Consider the following 20,106-nt stretch of genomic DNA (forward strand, 5'->3'; position numbering starts at 1 on the left):
GTGAGTGAATGAAAGGCTGGAATGAAGAAGAGAGGGAAAAAAGGAAAGAGGGAGAGAGGGAGGAAGGAAAAGGAAATACAGAGAAATAATACATTGGATAACAGACATTTTTGGTTGCTCAATGTCTAGCTCCTTGCCCATTGTAGCTTTCTCGACACATAAACAAGTAAACACTTCAACATGTGATAAAGACTATGAAGAGAAATGAACAGATCATATAAAAGATAATTAAAAATAGTACTATGAACCCTTATTCAGATTCGGGTAATCAAGAAAGCATGTCAGAACAAATAATACGTAAACTAAGACCCAAGTGATATTAGGAGTCAGGTTACTGTAGAGCTAGCTGTAAAAGCTCTTGGCAGGGGGGAAAGGAAAAGCACGTCTGAGTACTGGAGGCAGGAAAGGATTTGATTAATTCAAACTGTAAAAAAGGTAAATTCCTGAAGACTGTCCTGAGTTCTTTCATGAAGATGTGAATGGAGTATCCTACCTCTGCCTAAAACTGCAATTGATTTTGCCCTGCCTCTCACATATTAGTTTACCTGGGTTTAGAATTCTATGTTATTCAGTAACTGAAGACATTCTTTTATTCAATAAGTTTTCTTGCTGTTGCCGATTATAAATATAGTATTCATTTATTTACATGTTCTTGTTTCCCCTAATCTGTTTGTGCTTTAATAATCTCTTTCAGCCTTTGATGTTTGTTTGTTTACAATATGTTTGGCTTTGAATATATTTTTGTGTGTCCTGCTCAATATTTTGTGCAACGTTTTTAGCATTTCCCCCCTGTAACATAGCGTTGGGAGGCTGTCTTATCAACAAAAAGGCAGAATCTCACTAGGAGAAAGCCATTTTTATCACTGCTCCTTCTCCTCCTACTTCCCGCCCAGCAAGATTCAGCAGATATTTTGTGATTATAATACAAGGAGCTTAAGGAAAAAGCCCATAAGAATGAGCTCAGGGTGGCAAAGCAGAGAGATGAAAAGGGTCCAGTCCTTGATGGTGTTTGCTCTATCTACTCTGGATTCCTGACACCCAGACTTATTACTGCATTTGATAAAAACCAAAGGATCTAGTCAGTCTGTTTTTTTTCTTCTTTATGTGTAATTAATGTATCACAAATGACCTACACATATTGTGTCATTTAAAACTTACAATTCTGTGAAGTTGCTATTATTTGCATTTTTATAGATAAGGAAACTAAGACTTGGAAGTTAAAATTAGTAAAGCTTGGGCACCTGGGTGGCTCAGTTGGTTAAGTGTCCGACTTTGGCTCAGGTCATGATCTAACGGTCCATGAGTTTGAGCCCCACATCAGACTCTGTGCTGACAGGTTAGAGCCTGGAGCCTACTTTGGATCTGTGTCTCCCGCTGCCAACTTTCCCCAACTTACACTCTGTCTCTATCTCTCAAAAAATGAATAAATGTTAATTTTTTTTTAATTAGTGAAGCTTTTCCATATTTTCTCCAACATGAATATTTTGGGGAATATTGACTTAAATGACTAGATAGTCCTTAATGGAGGCTCAACAAACATTTTTTTAGCAAATTGTTTAGTTATCTCTGGCATTTAACAAAGACAGTCATACTCCAAAGTTCAATTTACATTCTGTGGCCTTTACCTTGTCATATTCACTTTACACATATTCAAGCATAGTCTCTATATAGACAGTTCCAGAAATTCTCTTTCTTCAGACGTTACTGTTGGGAATTCCTATCTCTCGACATAGATATACACAAGATGGCCCACCATCAAAACAACATAGCAAAGTTGAACTCATTACCTTCTCTCATTTTTTCAAACTTGTCTCTTTGACCACTGTTTTTGCCTGAGCTACTTTAAGCAACATCTTTCCAAACTTCTAGGAAACAAAAAACCCTAAACTAACCTGCCTCCAAAAGCATCTATAATATTTTTCCACTGCTGTTTATCTACATTCCCTACTCCAGTCCATAGTTGCATGATTTTTCACCCTGACCATTGCAATGTATTTGTAATTGACTCATTTCCTCCAGTTTTTATTAGGTCTGTCTTTGGAACTCTGGTGTGAATATTTTTGTTCCTCCTTAAAGCCAGACCCTCTTTTGCTTATGGAGTAAGTCTCGAGTGCCTTAGCATGACATTTAATGGACTCGTAATTTGTGTTTCAATATCTCTTTTCCAAACTCAAGTCTATTCCTCAATTACTTAGGTTCATTGGCTATCAACAGACCATCAGCAAGTTATTTCCAGTTTCCCAAGTGCTTCTCTCTATTAAATATAGTTGAACTATATACTCTGTTGTGGATTTCAGATTTGTACGTGTCAATACACTATTGATATGAATATTTGGTATTACATACAACACTGGTGAATACGATACTGTAAACTCACACTGTTTCCACATTATTTTGTCAGCAAAGTTTCTACCCTCTAGCTCTTCATCCGTGGCCTTTTTGCTCTCATATTTAATTCTTCATGGTAGATGTCCCCAAGCCACACCCATGGGGCACGCCTGTTGAAGTTTGTGTTAGCCAGGAGGCAGATTCTGAGACAGATAACAACACGTGGGAAGTTTATTAGGGAGGACAACCCCTATGGGAAAAGGGAGCAGGCGATGTACAGCAGAGGGAGAGGTAGGACTGGAATGAGAGAGAACAGTACTTCAGCTGGCCTCTGGGGAGTTCTGAAGCCAGGATAGACCCGTGGAGCTGTGCCCAATCAGAGTGAGGAAAGCAGTTGTTTTTACTTCTAAAAGAGCCAGGCACTCAGTCAGTTAAGCATCGGACTTCAGCTCAGGGCATGATCTCGCGGTTGGTGGGTTTGAGCCCCCCTCGGGCTCTGGGCTGACAGCTCAGAGCCTGGAGCCTGCTTGGGATTCTGTGTCTCCTCTTCTCTCTGCCCCTTCCCTGCTCACACTCTGTGTCTCTTTGTCTCTCAATAATAAACACATGTTTAAAAAAAAAATTAAAAGATCCAGACTGCTCCTGGGAGAGGATATGTACTTAGGGAGAAGGCTCTTTGTCCCCAGGGAGAAAGAGCCATCTCACATTTCCAGCTGCCGGTGGAATACATTCTCCCACCCTGCCAGGGGTTCTGAGGAGCACAGGGCAGCATCCCCCAACACCAGGTCTTCCGTGTTTCTCATCCACCCCTCATAATTTATTCCCAATACCCTATCTTAACGACTCATTTCTTAGTAATTTTCACAGTTAGAAAAGTTGCTTATTAGGCATCTTTAACCCATCGCCTCTACTGGCTTCTATGCGCCATGAAGGTAGAGATTTTTTCTGCCTTCTTTACTTTTCTATGTAAAATGCAGAACCCAGTCATTGGCACATAGTAGATCCTCAATGAACGCTTGCGGAATGAATGATAATGTGGCAACTCTATAGCTAGCACTAAAATCACTCTATATTTATTTACATATATTAAATGAGCCTTCTAAAGATGCTACTTACAATCACAGCGCTCTTATAATAATGTATCATAAGTATGTATACGAATAACATTGAATTTATTTCTGTTGAAATACATGTTGCTTTGATTTCTATATTTCTCGATGTAAACATTTATTATAGATACAGAGGTAGGCACTTATCATAAGAAGCAGGCAGGTGGTACCAGATATTTTTAGAATATGCTTAATTTGGGTGGGATTGTGAGTTCTTTAATGTATTTAAGTAGATGGATTTGATCTGCTATCAATCCAATCTATCTGAGTCAACTCTGAGAAAAATCTGCCCTTATTGATAGACTCCAGCTATGTAATAGTGCTAAGAAGGCCATCAACAGACCATGAGCAAGTTATTTCCAATTTTCCAGGTGCTTCTCTCTATTAAATGTAGTTGAACTATATATTATATTGTGGATTTCAGATTTATAAATGTTAATATACCATTATTATGAATATTTGATATTATCGATGTAAAATTCATAATTTCCTATAGATTTAAAAAATCGATCAAATAACATAACACATAATACTCTAAATTTCCTGCATGTTATTTTGTTTTTCCTTCAAATAGATGCCTAGAAATGTATCTGATTAATTTTTACCAGCCTCCCATGTCATTTCAAGTTATAATAAATGCATTTTAGTTCTGTCAGCTTGTCACAATCAAGAACATGTAAGCCTCAATACCTGATGTATCAGATATAAAATTAATTCTAGGTAGAAAGCAATATTCTTACTTACAAGAGCATAAACTAATACGTGTGTTCAAAAACCACATATGAAATTTAAATCAAATGCTTTACATCACTACAGTCAATTTAAGAAACTAGTATTATCCTATCAAAATATCTGTATATAAACACATTATGTATGTTTATTTTCTACATTAAGACTCAATATCATTACTCATATACACTTATAAAAAGATTTTGAATTATATTTAGTGTTCAGTTTTATAGCTTTAGATTTATAGAGGATTACACACTAACAAAAATCTGTAGTACTGGATATTCTTTACATATGCTTGATATCCATTCAGATTTTTCTCTTCCAAAATAAACTATAAACATATTACATCATTGTTTTATGTATTTTACCATTAAAATATACTAGAATAAGCTTGCTCTAAAAGACCATAAGAATCTGTATTATCCATTTAATTCTCTTTTCAAATGCAAAACATTAACTCTTAAATAAACATATATTTGGACGCCTTCCAATTGAACATTTAAGCAACTTACAGGGAAATAGATTCTTCGGATAAAGTCATCAAACATATGCATGGGACTATAATTTGTGATACTAAGAGCTTTCATCCTTTAATGTGTATTCAAAGAAAGAACTGGGGTGGTAGAAGTCTCATTACAAGAATAACAAGAAATGGGCATATAGTAGCAAAGGCCAGAGCTTTGAGAATTAAAGAAATCCATCTCTCTCCAGGAAGTAAAAGGGGGATTTGGAGAATTAATGGATTAAAATGTTAAAGAACTTGTGAAGTCTTGAAAGTAAGGCCTGATAACAAGATTAAAGCCAGCTATGATATAGTGTTTTCATAAAATGAAAAGTGCAGGAGTAATTTACAACTAGGTTGACTATAAGCAATTTGCATAGTGTCTCTAAGACTGAAGAGGGAAAATCGTAAAAAAGGAAAGGTATGTGAAGAATTTGGCATACAGCAGGTACTTAGCTAATACTAATTCCTTTCACCCTACACTGATTTTTAAAAATATCTTTGTATTAATGAACTAATCTTTTTCTCCTAATGTGGAATCCAGTTTTTATTTTTATTAGAATAGAAAGTAAAAGTATGCAATAAATGTAGTTAAAATATGTTTGTAGATAAAATTTGATATATTTTCTCATGTAAGAAAACATGGCCAGGCCAGGTGTGCCAAACTCAACTGTAAGCAGGATTCCCCTTTTGGCCTAGATCATTGTAGCACCTACAAACATGTATCTTCCCTTTCCATATTTAAATGCTAAAAATTCTCGATCATCTCCTACCACCCAGTATTTCATTGTTCATCTACTTTACTAAAAAACTCAAGGGTTAAGAGTAAAACTTTCTACAACTAGCATATACTACTGGGTCCCCAACTTTAGGTGGAATCACTAACACACAGAGGGCTTGTTAAACACAAAGTTGCTGTGGTTTCTGATTCATCTGGTCTTGGATGGAATTCCCAGGTGATGCTGATGCTGCAGGGCTTAGGAACAATGTACTCGGAATAGAGTTTGGCCAATAATACATAGCCACCTCCTAGGCCTGAGAATAGGCTGACCTTCCCTAAGCAAATGGCCAAGCAGTAGAATGTGAATGCTAGAGCTCTGCCTGCAAGGGTGACACATGCTTGAGGTGCAATTTGCACTGACAAATTTTTGTGTTTTTTCCTTCCTTTCTTCCTTTCTTCCTGCCTTCTTCCTTCCTCCATCTCTCCCTTCCCTTTCTTGCCTTCTTCCTTCCTTCCTCCTTTTTTTATTCTCTTTTTTTCCCTGTATGCACATCTCAGAGTTGTTTTTGTTAGTTTTCTTTAAATAGAGTTAAGTAAACAAAGTGAGACTTCCAGGGAAGATGGCAGAGTAGAAGGACCCTAAGCTCACCTCATCCCATAGATATACCTAGATAATAGCCACATCATTGTAAATAATGTAGAAAAGGACTGGAAGACCAGTAGAATGCTCTCTCCAGCTAAATGTAGAGAAGAAGCCAGATCAAAGAGGGTAGGAAGGGCAGAGACAAGGTTGGACCCATGGTGGTGTCTGCAGGAGGGAGGGACACTGCAGGAGTGGACAGGGGAGAGGGATAGAACCTACATTAGGCATCCCAGGCACAGGGAACTCACACTGGGAAGATGAATCTCCATAATATTTGGTGATAAAAACTAGATAGATTAACTTCACAAGTTCTTGTAATAGGTGGGGCTTAATACTTGGAATTTTAAAAATCAGCAGGTTGGCTCTGAAAGCCAGAGGGTAATAAAAAAACTGAATCCCACCCTTGAAGAGATAACACACAGATATAGCATAGAAACAGCAGTTTGAAAAACACCTAGTATATGGGAAGAATTATTGACTAATCTCAATGTGTGCTCTAGGGGCAGGGATCATTAAGAGACTTCTCCAAGAACAAAAGAGCTAGAGGGCACCACTTCCCTCCCCTGACCCCCAGCCTAGATACACAGTCACCTGCTGGAACCAGCACAGAAGACTCTTGATCTAGCTTGCTAATAGTATGCCTGACCCCTGCATTCTCCTGCAACTTACCCCCTTCAACCAGGACTGGAAAGAAGTTTTCTAAAGCAGCTACAGGTCCCCTCCCATAGCAGCCAATGCAAACCTTGCTAATACCATGCACCCTGCTCTCATGTTCTGCAGATCAGCCCTCACCAACAGACCCTCAACAAGAATCCATCCAAAGCAGCATCATAAGCATAGCAGTGAGAAAGAAACCCCAACAGGGGCTGGCATCACTCCAAAGTGACTCCTGCCCTAGGGAAAGGGGAAGATAACCACACACACAAATTCAGCTGTGGCCCTAGCAGTGGGGTAGGGGCAGACATCTGGTGTGACTACAGGCACTGCCCACCAATGAAAACTTCTCATAGGACAACACAGGAAGAGCACCCTGCAGTTTGGTCCTACCATAGATCTGGCAAATGTCTGATCTGACCCAACTCAAGACCAAGGCCCCAGACTGGCCCATTAACACCACAGGAACCAAACCCTACCCACAACAGGCAAAGAGAACCATTGCAAATGACTAGACTGAAGGCAAATACAGCTCATCCACAACAGTAGGATGCACACAACACACATAAGAGATACCCATGAAGCACCAGGTTGCAGTAAGCAGGGGACATTGCACCACAGGGCACTACAGGATCTCTTCTTTATAAGGCCACTACTTTATTTTTTTTTTAATTTTTTTTAACGTTTATTTATTTTTGAGACAGAGAGAGACAGAGCATGAACGGGGGACGGTCAGAGAGAGAGAGAGACACAGAATCAGAAGCAGGGTCCAGGCTCTGAGCCATCAGCCCAGAGCCCGATGCAGGGCTCGAACCCACAGACCGCGAGATCGTGACCTGAGCTGAAGTTGGACGCTTAACCGACTGAGCCACCCAGGCGCCCCAATAAGGCCACTACTTTAAAAGGCAAGAGATGTAGCCGACTATCCTAACACATAGAAACAGAGAGAAAATGGAGACAGAGGAATGTATCCCAAATGAAAGAACAGGGCAAAATTCTAGCCAAATGAAATGGAGATAAGTAATATGCCTGATAAGGAAATAAAATAAAGTTCATAAAGATACTGGGCTTGAGAAGAGAATATTTCAGAGACTCTCAACAAAAAGAAAACATTAAAGAAGAACCGATCAGAGAAGAATTCAAAAAATGAAATAAAAAATATAGTAGTAGAATAAATAGTGGACTAGAAGAAGCAGAAGAACGGATCAGGGACCTGTAGTCCAAAGTAATGGAAAGTAACCAAGCTAAAAAGAAGAGAAAAAAAAAAAAAAAGATTAATAAAAAAATGAGAATAGATTAAGGGAATGCATAGACATCATCAAGCATAACATTCACATTATAAGGATCTCAGAAGGAAAAAGAGAAAGAGAAGCAGAGTGTATATGAAGAAATCCTGGCTAAAAACTTCCCAAATCTGGGGAAGGAAACAGAAATCTAGATCCAGAAGGCACAAAGAGCCCCCTAAAAAATCAGCCCAAGGAGATCAACGCTATGCCTCTTACATAGAAATGAGAATGGCAAAAAGCATGGAAAAAGAATTTTAAAAGCAGCCCGAGAAAACAAAATAGTCACATACAAGGGAAACCCCATAAGGCTATCAGCTGATATGTTTTATATGTAATGTATTGTCAAATTGGTGTCCATACAACACCCAGTGCTCATCCCAACAAGTGCCCTCCTCTCTGCCCATCACCCAATTTCCCCTCTCCCCCAACTAACATCTACCCTTAGTTTGTTCTTAGTCCTTAAGAGTCTCTTACGGTTTTCCTACCTCCCTCTCTGTAACTTCTTTTTTTCCTTCCCCTCCCCCATGGTCTTCTATTAAGTTTCTCAGGATCCACATAAGAGTGAAAACATATGGTATCTGTCTTTCTCTGTATGGCTTATTTCACTTAGCATCACACTCTCCAGTTCTATCCACGTTGCTACAAAGGGCCAGATTTCATTCTTTCTCATTGCCAAGTAGTACTCCATTGTATATATAAACTACATCTTCTTTATCCATCTGTTAGTGGATGGACACTTAGTCTCTTTCCATAATTTGGCTATTGTTGAGAGTGCTGCTATAAACATTGGGGTACAAGTGCCCTTATGCATCAGCACTCCTGTATCCCTTGGGTAAATTCCTAGCAGTGCTATTGCTGGGTCATAGGATAGGTCTATTTTTGATTTTTTGAGGAACCTCCACACTGTTTTCCAGAGTGGCTGCACCAGTTTGCATTCCCACCAACAGTGCAAGAGGGTTCCCGTTTCTCTACATCCTCGCCAGCACCTATAGCCTCCTGATTTGTTCATTTTAGCCACTCTGATGGGCGTGAGGTGATATCTCATTGCAGTTTTGATTTGTATTTCCCTGATGATGAGTGATGAGCATCTTTTTATGAGTCTGTTGGCCATCTGGATGTCTTCTTTAGAGAAGTGTCTATTCATGTTTTCTGCCCATTTCTTCACTGGCTTATTTATTTTTTGGGTGTGGAGTTTGATGAGCTCTTTACAGATTTTGGATACTAGCCCTTTGTCCGATATGTCATTTGCAAATATCTTTTCTCATTTCGTCGGTTGCCTTTTGGTTTTATTGATTGTTTCCTTTGCAGTGCAGAAGCTTTTTATCTTGATGAGGCCCTAATAGTTCATTTTTTGCTTTTAATTCCCTTGCCTTTGGAGATGTGTCAAGTAAGAAATTGCTGCAGCTGAGGTCACATAGGTTTTTTCCTGCTTTCTCCTCTAGGGTTTTGATGGTTTCCTGTCTCACATTCAGGTCCTTCATCCATTTTGAGTTTATTTTTGTGAATGGTGTGAGAAAGTGGTCTAGTTTCATTCTTCTGCACACACACAAGTTGTATACTTAGGTGATGACATTTTAAAGCTATGATCTCATGAATGAGATTGTGCTTAGAAAAACTTGCCCTGTTTGGTAATTTAAAAAGGATCCAAATGTTTTCCCAGTATTTTCTAATGCTTTATGGCTTTATTTTTACTGTTGGATCTCTGACTCTTGATTATTATTAGTGGTAGTGGTAGCAGTATAATATGTGGGAAAGAATACTATTTTCGGTTGTCTGCCTACTTGTTGGAAAACAATTTATCCATTTTTAACTAGTATCATTTTATGTGATTTTCATAAAGTACCATGACGGTATTTTTCTGAAATTTAAATAAATAGTTTTAGATGTTTTTCTTAAAGGATTACAATATGATGAAAAACTAGATGTTTTCTACAATAACAGTACTGTTAACTTGGCCCAACACATTTTATGAGAAGCTACATTAGTGATAATCTGAGGCCAATTAGTGTAATATATTGATTCATATCTTATATTTATAACAAGGTTGGTTGGAGATACAGTCATTTAATGATAGGTTTGTTCTGTTTCTTCCCAGGGTAGGACCCTTACTCCAGGTATCTTAGCCCAAACCATGTGGTTTTTAGAAGAGGAATGTTCACAGCAGGACTTCAGCAGCACAAAACCTTTGTTCTTAGAAAAATAATTAAAAGCAGATAGCTAACTTTTAATACTTTTCCTAATTTAGCAGAGGAACAGCTCTTCTCGCATTTATTTTTATTTTATTCTTCTTTGTGAATATGTGATTTCCTGTTTTGGAAAGCATACATACAAACCATATTTGCATAACAGAAAATGGATCATTCATTCAAGAACATAAATTTACATTGTTTTTCAGCCATTCTAGTCACACAAAAATAAAGTTTCCATTTATGGTTATATGCTAATCATATTTCGTTGCAGAAATAAAGAGTCCCAGTTGAAGAGATGCTTCATCTGAATTCTTCCTAAAATGTTCTTCTCCTTTGTCAGAAGAAGTTGCCATTCTTCCGACCTTATCAAAGCAAATTATAAATAATGGAATTTCTGTTTTCTTTTCAAAGGAATTGTCGGGCTTTCAACGTGCCCACTATAAACGAAGCAGACAATACCAGGCAAAAATAGTGGAACTGACACATGCAAACAACTGTGTGGACCAAAAGGAGTCTGAAGAAACAGAGGTCCAATGGAAGGACTAAAACAGGGACTCATCCAAAAGGAAGAGTGAGGCACCTTATGTGTGAGCACATGTTGAATAATGTCAAAGTAGCATCTTATAGCTTATATAAAGCATTTCCCCCTTTATTAACGTATGGTTTCATTGAGATAAAAATCTTCACATTTTAAAAACTAGAATCAGTGAAAAGTCAAATGTAAGGGAAGAGAAAAATATCATATAGACAACATGCTCATCTTTGTGATGACAGTAGTATATTCTTTATGTGTACTCTACAACTCCAAATATGCTTCGTCATGGTCCTCTATGTGTGTGTTTCCATATGGGTCCAGTATCACTGAAGCTTGATGTTTTCAGCTTTAAGCCTATACGTCAGAGAAATGTGATATATGTCATGATCGTATGTTATGTCATATATTATAATACGTATTCTCCTCAGGGCTCTCTGGTGTTTAGAAAAAAAATGTAGGCATCTTGTTTCGTTGGGTAAGGTCAACTTGTTAATGGTTTACGGAGTATATAAGAGATTTCTGGAAGGTGGAAAACTCAGTGTCATGAGCAGCGTGACACCTGCAATGAGGAGGTGATTCGAGTTACAATTACAAACCACAGAGAGATTCTTTGGGAAGGAAACACAATCTCAAATGGTAATGTTCTCGTGGGACTGTCACCACATGGCGGCAGTTACTTCAGATGGTGTTCCAGTCACCACATCTGCTCCTGTTGGACAACTTATGACTTGAAAAGTATCAGTTCCCTGGTTGGTAAGACTGTTTCCTGATAATGCCAAACAGTTAGAAATTAAAAAACAAAAAGAAAGAAAGAAAAACACGGAATCATTTATATATATATATATAAAATCACATCTTTTTTAATATAAATATACACATCACACACACTGTGAATATTTTTTCACATATTTTTCTTTTTTATTAATTTTTTAAAAATTTAAATATAGTTAACATACAGTGTTATATTACTTTCACATATATGATACAGTAATTCAGCAATTTTATACATTACTCAGTGCTCATCATGATAGATGTATTCTTTAATCCCCATCACCTATTTCACCCATCTCCCCACCCTTCTCCCCTCGGGTAACCATCAGTTTGTTGTCTATCGTTAAGAGTCTATCTCTTGGTTTGTCTCTCTCCTCCCCCGCCCCCACCCTTTGCTCAATTGTTTCTTAAATTCCATATGAGTGAAGTCATTTGGTATTTGTCTTTCTCTGACTGGGTTATTTACCTTAGCATTACACACTCAAGCTTCACCTATGTTGTTGCAAATGGCAATATTTCATTCTTATTTTATGGTGAATAATAGATGTGTGTGTGTGCGTGTGTGTGTGTGCACACGTGCACATCTTTTTAATCCATTCATCTTTCTATGGGCACTTGGGTTGCTTCTATACCTTGGATACTATAAATATGCTGCAATAAAAAGGGGTTTGTAATCTTTTCAAATTAATGTTTTTTTAATTTTGGCAAATATCCAATAGTGGAATTACTAAATCATATGATATTTACATTTTTATTTTTTTGAGAAACCTCCATCCTCTTCTACAGTGGCTGTACCAGTTTGCATTCCCACCAACTGTGCATGAGTGTTCCCTTTTCTTCACATCCTCACCAACTCATTATTTCTTGTCTTTTTGATTTTAGCCATTTTGACTGGTATAAAGTGATATCATATTGTGGGTTTTAAATTTCATTTCCCTGATGATGACAGATGTTGAGCATCTTTTTATGAGTCTGTTGGCCATTCTGTACATCATCTTTGGAAAATATTTAGGTCTACTGACCATTTTTCAATCAAATTGTTTATTTTTCTGCTATAAGTTTTGTGAGTTCTTTATATATTTTGAATACTAACCCCTTTTCAGGTATATTATTTGTAAATGATATTGTGGTATAGTCCCAATCATTTGTGTTTGCTTTTTTTTTTCCTTTGCCTGAAGAAATGTTTCATAACTATGCTGCTAAGTCTGATATCCAAGTGATTACTTCCTGTGTTTTCTTTTAGGAATTTAATGGTTTCAGGTTTCACAGTTTCAGATTCCACGTAAATGAAGTCATATGGTACTTGTCTTTCTCTGCCTTACTTCACTTAGCATAATACCCTCTAGGTGCGTCCATGTTGTCACAAATGGCAAGACCTCATTCTCTTTTCTTCATCATTTATTTGAAAAATAAATGTCAGTTAAAGTTGAATTTTCTGGTAAGGATCAAATCAATGGTGTAGTCATCAAGTCTGTTGTTAAAAGCTCTTAATCTCCTAAATTATGTTCCCTGTAAATTATTTGGCACAGGGAGAAGAGATTGATATTGTCCTTCTACCAGAACATCTCCCAGATTCAAGGTAAGTATGAATAGTTCGGAGATAATGGAACATCTTCAAAAGATTTACAGATGTGACAATTGACTTGTGTAAGTTAATGGAATAAAAAAAAAACTACTACATTTTTGTGAACGTTATACCGGCAAATGAACCTCTGGGCTGGGATAAAAGAGTAATTTTCCAAACTCGACTGAATCCATCCATTCTCATGCTTCTAAATTTCCATGGGCAGAAAGCTGGCTGAGCATGCTGTCAGCACCTTGAGATGGAATCATGTCCATAATATCCATTGCCATTCAAATATGGATACAGTATGGATGTATATGGACCTCCTATAAAGTAAAACCAAGGACCATATAAAACTGCAGAATAGGTAGGGGCGCCTGGGTGGCTCAGTCGGTTAAGCATCGCTTAACCGCTCAGGTCATGATCTCACGGTCTGTGAGTTGGAGATCACAGCCGGTGAGTTCGAGCCCCGCGTTGGGCTCTGTGCTGACAGCTCAGAGCCTGGAGCCTGTTTCAGATTCTCTGTCTCCCTCTTTGTCTTTCCTCCCCTGCTCATGCTCTCTCTCTTCTCAAAAATAAATAAACGTTAAAAAAAAATTAACAAAACAAAACCGAAAACTGCAGAATAGGAAACTCTTTTCAGGGGGCAGAACCAAGGTCAAATGAGCATTTCCCATAACAGAGCATAATAGCATAATAGAGTTAGATTTCATGAGTTAGATTTCATAAATATTTTCAATGATCTCCTTTCTATATGGGGTCTTTATTGCCCTGCGGTTTCGATATAGTACATTGGGTGTGTGGGGGAAGGGGTTAAATCACGTGCTGTTTGAGTACATAGACTTCTGGAGCAATCAGACATGCTGATTTCTGAGGTACATATTATTGTAAGATCTTTGACTGTGAGGAAGGTTGCTTGGGTAATTTCTCTGGGGGAGAGAAAAAAAATTTGAGTGAAGAAGGAAGGCTGACAAACTCTGTGGCCAAGAGGATGGACTGTGTTATATTGTATGAGAATGAGTGTGTGTGATCGTATTTTAATACTTGATGCACTTTTCTGTGGAGAGAATATAATCCCAAGCACAAAGGATGAGCACGATCCTGTAATTTATTTTGCAAAGGGGACTTGTGCTGTTCTCCAACGGAAAGTTTGGGAGCCAGAGTTCAATGCGGAAAAGTATTTGGGAACATTTCATGTTTGAAACCTAGAAATAGAAGTATTGAACTACATGTTCAGTACACAGAATATTTCCATGTTCTACACCTCTACATCCCAGCAGTTGAGCACCAGAGAGGATTGACCCAAAACAGCATCAACTCATAGGAATATTGTAATTTGGATTGTTTGATTGCAGTTGTCAAATATCAGTTTTCCTCTGATGAAAGGTCATCACTGTTTCTGGCGGTGGATGGGAATGAACATAGTCCTCATGGAAATAAGATTTTGTAATAGCAAGCAACGCTTCCACAGTTTGACTTATCGTTGAAAGCAAAGAAAATTCTGTCACTTTCACTGCTGAGTTTTTTAAATTTATAGTAGCAAATTCTTCAAAGTATAATTAGGTGAAATTAATTCTTAACTGAAACTGTCAAGTATGAGGTTTCAAACTCCCTAAGTCAACAGATTTCAAATAAATGAAAATGAAATATTAATTCTCTATGTTGTAGAGAGAATACATATTTGGGGGCTCATAAGAGAAAACGTAGGGCTTAATTAAAGAAATGAACAAATTAAGAACTCCAGTGTTTTGGATGAGTTCTTTTCTTAAGGCATATTTACAAAACAAACAAACAATTTGATGTATACATGTTAGAAGGTAAACATTCTTTTTTCATCATTTCATTGACATCTCTGTGAATACATAATTTCAAAATATGTAATTTGTGAAATTTAACTGAGACTTCATTCCCATACTGCAGGACCAATAACATCTATGGCCAGATTAAAATACTGAAAATAACTGACCACTTTAATAAATACAGTAGAAGAAAAGCCTAATGAATAATAGGGTAATAAGCAAAGCTATTATAGACAGAACAGGTGTCAGCCAAATTTACAAGATTATGCCTCTAGTGTCTAAGAAGAAAGGAGTATAAAATAAATGATTATGGGGATGCCTGGGTGGCTCAGTTGGTTAAGTGTCTGACTTGGGTTCAGGTCACGATCTTGCAGTTCATGAGTTTGAGCCCCACGTCGGGCTCTGTGCTGACAGCTCAGAACCTGGAGCCTGTTTCAGATTCTGTGTCTCCCTCTCTCTGACCCTCCCCCGTTCATGCTTTGTCTCTGTCTGTGTCTCAATAATAAAAATAAAAACATTAAAAAAATAATTACGAAGACACGTGGATGTTCACACTGCACAAATAGTGTCAGGAAGGCTAAAGGATGATTGAGATAAGGTTTGCCAAGGAACATTTTACAATTTGTAAAGTAAGATCACATTACATACAGAAGGAAAAATAAAGGGAAAAAGTCAAATTATCCACTGCACTGTGGTATCCTTCAGTGCATTGATTTCCAACATTTAGGCAGTTTTATGCATAATTGCAATCATTGTTTGCAAATAATATACTCTGCTTTTCAATTGCCATATCCAGTTTTCATGTTGCTGTGTAGTTCTCATACTTGGTATTTCAAGGGAATATGTGATATTTATTTCCTTGAATATAAGTTTATTTAGTTAACCAACCCTCCCTCATTTAGGTCATTTGGATTCTTTTCTGTAGATCTTTTTTTTCCCCATGGGATAAAAAAAAATTCTAGGTGGAATTATTATGAATGCTTCATATACACAGTATTCCCAATTTTCTATGCTTCTCAGTGATAGGTCAAATTGTAGAAATGTTTATTTTCTAATGCAAACTGTTAACTGCATTTTAACAGATACAAAAGTATTTAAATCTCAAATGATTTACTTACAAAATTAATACAAGCTGAATCACTCAATTTTCTGAGTTGTTAATTGGATATACTTTTCAGTTTCATCCTTTTATTGAGCTCTTTTCCCCCTAGTGTAATTCAATACTCTTGTTTTGTTTTCTCTATTTAGTAATAGCTTTTCTATGTAAGAGAGCTTTCAAAATACTAGTGAATATTTTATGTTAAAGAGATGTAAATCACGGTCAAGTAGTGTCCAGACTCTAGACACCTGTTCCCCACAAACCAAGATGTAGGTGATAAGAGTGAGCCTCGTAATTGAAAAATAAAAGTCTTATGGTAATGGGAAGAAGAATCACCTAACTCTAAGATGATATTCATGCTTTAAGTAATGCATGGATTTCTTTATCAAACTAACATTCATTTAGGGGCTTGCTACAATTCTGGGTGAAAGACTATAGAGATGGCTAAAATATAATAAGGTTTAATGTCTAATACATTGATTTTCTGTCTGCATGATAGAAACACTTCAGAAGATTTTTTAAATACTAATATTCAAGTCTCATCTCCAGAATCTGAGTCAGTTGTTAAAGGGGGGACTTGTGCATGAGTATCTTTAAAAGCTTCTCAAATGATTGTAATGTCTAGTCAACTGTCAGAACCCCCGGTCTAATGAGAAAAAGCTACCAACAGTGAGACTCAAATTCATAACTTTGGTTCCCTTTGAACATATATTGAACATAGTTGTGATAACAGCTTTTACTAGTAATACATATGTAAAATAGCTTGCAGCTAAAGAAGTTCTTATTTCATTGTAGTCTGTACCTGTTAGCATAACATGTGACATTAATGTATCGTCTTCTAGTTTGAGAAAAATCAAACGAAGAAAAATCACTTCAACAGATGGAAAGAATAAGCTACCACTGAACACCATAAGTTCACACTAAAAGTGTTAGTGTTTTGCTAAATACATTGTTGGTGTGGCTTTACACTTAGCAATTATCACATTATTACAGTTTAGCTAATTCTGGCCTCACATTTTAATGCCTTCTGGTGTCAAAAGATGAATCTTTTCAAAAGTCTGATATCATCAGCGATGATGAATGTGAGAGACACTTTGTTTAAACCTACAAAACAGTAATTATCTAAATTAACAGCTAATTTATAAACAAGTCTTTATTTGGAAGGACACAGAAATCCTTTTCTAGCCCTAAATATACTTTGGTAAATCTCATTAATTTGCACCTCACTAATTTTAGGATTGTGAGAATAACGATAGACTGAAATTCACATTTATCTATGAAAAAGTTGTAAGTGTTTCGGGTAAGATGAGTTAAGATAAGAAAGAGGCCAAATCTGCAGGTTCGCACGGGGACACGGGCAGTGACCACAGACCCCAGATCTGAATTGACTATAACAACCAGACTGTTCATTTAATATCTATTACTTCCTAACCTCTATGTTGGATGTTAGAATATACTGGAGGCTTCCCAAGAAGAGGTTTTAGTGTGGCAGGGGATTTTCAAGCCTAAGTATAGGAAGTTTGAATGAAACAAAATAAATGTAAAGATGTTCTTTTCATGTTTCTTTTCCTTCCAGTGCTTAAGGGCCCTTTGTAATTATGTGCTCGTTTTAATTATTTCTGGTCTGACACCTCAACTGGACTACATAGGCAAGGACAGCACTGTGTCCATAACAGCGCCAACATTCAGTAGAGCCATCCAGAGTTCTCTAAAATGAAGACACAACGAGCACAGCAATACGGACAGAAGTCCAGCAGCCCAGTCTCTCCGTATTTCTAATCTAAGTCACTCTAATGATTTCATTCTGCTTGCCCTGAATAATGTGAAGGTCACCAATTTCCTGCCATCCTTTATCATGACTTTGTTCTCCTTTTACTTTACGAGCCACCTCCATTGCCCAGCACTTCGGTTCCCCTTCGGACACACCAAACTTGGCAGGCATGTCCTATCCTCTGCTAAATCCTCTCCAGGTTTTGTGGAAAGGTTTAGATCCTGATCTTCTGTTAGTTTTCTCTCCTCTTAAATCCATGCACAGCGCTCATTAGATTACCATCCTTTACCTTTTATATTTGTTTTTTGAATATTTGGCAGTTTATTCCTCTCGTTCAGCTTTATTGTTGTCTACACATATATGGTCTGAAAAGTGATGAAGTGACAGCCCTCATTCTATTGGAATGAAATGGCAATGAGAAGCCCAGCAGAGAACAATATATATATATAATATATATATATATATTATGTATATATATATATATATATTTTTTTTCTTCTTTGGGGCTCTGTGCTGCAGGCTTAATCTCACTTATTTCTTATCACATTCGTTCCTCCATGCGAAGCCATTCTCTCTGTGTGTACATTCCTTTTTACACTCCTATCCCATCCCATTCACCTCTGCCCCGTGCAGCCATTTGAAGGAGGATCTGGTGTAGCTTTTTAAGTGTATTGTTGCACAGTGTGTCCTTTGTTTTGTGTATATGTATTTTAATTTATGCTAACCCTGTTCCCAGTCATCTCCCAGGGAAGTTCCCACGCAAGAGCCAGGGTATTTGTTGCAGGATTGTTTCTGGGGGCTGAAAGATGGGTGTGGTTGGGCTTTGCTCCCGGGAGAGCAGACAGAGCAAATCTGTGGATGTGCACCCCAGAGGCTCTACCTTACAGCAGATTACACAAATACACTGTAATGCTGAGGGATTTTAACAACTGTGTTAAGTGAAAATAGAGAAGGAGATTTTTTTTAAGTATCTTCTGGATCTGAGACTGAGATTGAATACCACACACACACACACACACACACACAAAGACAGGTGAAAATTGTAAACTCCATCTAGCTTCTGAAATTTTCACACAATGTATGGTCTAGTTGGCAAGATAAACAAATGGAGTTAGATCTGGAAGTAAACTGATGTACACATTTTCGTGGTATGATCTTGGGCTAATCATTTAGCTTCTGTGGGATCCACTTTCCTCATCTGTAGAATGAGGACTAATGCAGGAAGTTACCTAAGTTTAACCAGTGAAATACACGCAGTTGATTTAATAAAATCTTAGAGGGGAGTAAAGAAACACTGCATCTTACAATATTAAAAAATCATGCATAATTAACTAGGTCTTGGGTCAGGTGTTTAGTGTTTAATGTTACAGTATGTAGAAGTCCTTAATTGAATGTCCTAGTATTTAACATATAATATATATAATAACCTAATTTTTATTATAAACTTATAATGGCTGTTATTATAGTAATTTATCAATATAAATATTGATCTCATTAATTTTTACTACAACCATAAAAGTAGGTATTGTAATTATAGTAATTACAAAAATTTGAGATTTAAGCAAGTAAATGACAAGACCATAGTCACAGATGGGCAAGGAAGAGTTAAGAGACCAACTCAGGTACTGTTAAAATATATTAAAAACATATTCTGTTTTTATGTTTTATCATATTCTCTACATGATGACAATATTTATTATGTTAGGTCAGCTATTTTTACCTGCAAATGAAAATTTAAAGAGAAAATATTATTTAGTATCTAGGCTTCCATTTTGGATTACCAAGCATTCTGACAAAAGATTCATATTCTTTATTCCTTGTGAGCCATTCAAAGGGAACACCCAGGAACATATTGTTCCTGTTCTAATCAGAATGTTCTCTTCACACAAAAATCAAAACTAAGTTCAATAGTAAAATATTTCACATAATCCAGTAAAATGAAAATATAACAAGGAACATTTTATTGTGTTGAAGGAAGTAAAATTCTAAGTTTTCTTGTATACAATATATAATAATAGGAAATAGTGATATCTTTGGGGTATTAATTTATGTTCAAGAGAAAACAAATGTCCAGGGTAGACTTAAATGTTTTCTAACTTCTAAAATAAAAATCATATTAGTTTTCACCAGTGATATTTTAAGTTGTGTCTTTTTCAAACATTTTTCAGGGTATTATAAGATATTTTGGTTACCTGATATAAAAGGTTAAAATGTATATATATATATATGTTATATATAACATTTATAAACATATGTTTATAAACACATATTTGTAAATATATATATTTTAGGATTGTTCAATCTAGAACTATTTTTAAAAGGAATGACTACTTGTATTTAAAAACTCAGAACTCTGAACCCATGAAATTATTTTTAATTATTTTTTAAATTTTAATTCCAGTA

The 20,106-nt window shown here is 36.7% G+C and overlaps 1 long non-coding RNA gene across 2 annotated transcripts in view; it reads left to right on the forward strand.

Moving 5' to 3' along the window:
* LOC109256865 (uncharacterized) overlaps positions 1-20,106 on the forward strand; it is a 125,099-nt gene that overhangs the window by 88,814 nt on the left and 16,179 nt on the right. The window contains exons 2-3 of one of the 2 annotated variants that reach the window (XR_008422313.1): positions 10,576-10,751; positions 13,000-13,049. This is a non-coding gene — a long non-coding RNA (uncharacterized LOC109256865). Of the gene's footprint in view, positions 1-10,306; positions 10,752-12,999; positions 13,050-20,106 lie in introns of those variants that run through there. The other variant, XR_008422312.1, reaches the window with a different exon arrangement.

This window comes from Panthera pardus, unplaced genomic scaffold (genome assembly GCF_024362965.1).
Source record: "Panthera pardus isolate Hobbes unplaced genomic scaffold, ASM2436296v1 HiC_scaffold_15, whole genome shotgun sequence".
Taxonomy (NCBI): Eukaryota; Metazoa; Chordata; class Mammalia; order Carnivora; family Felidae; genus Panthera; species Panthera pardus.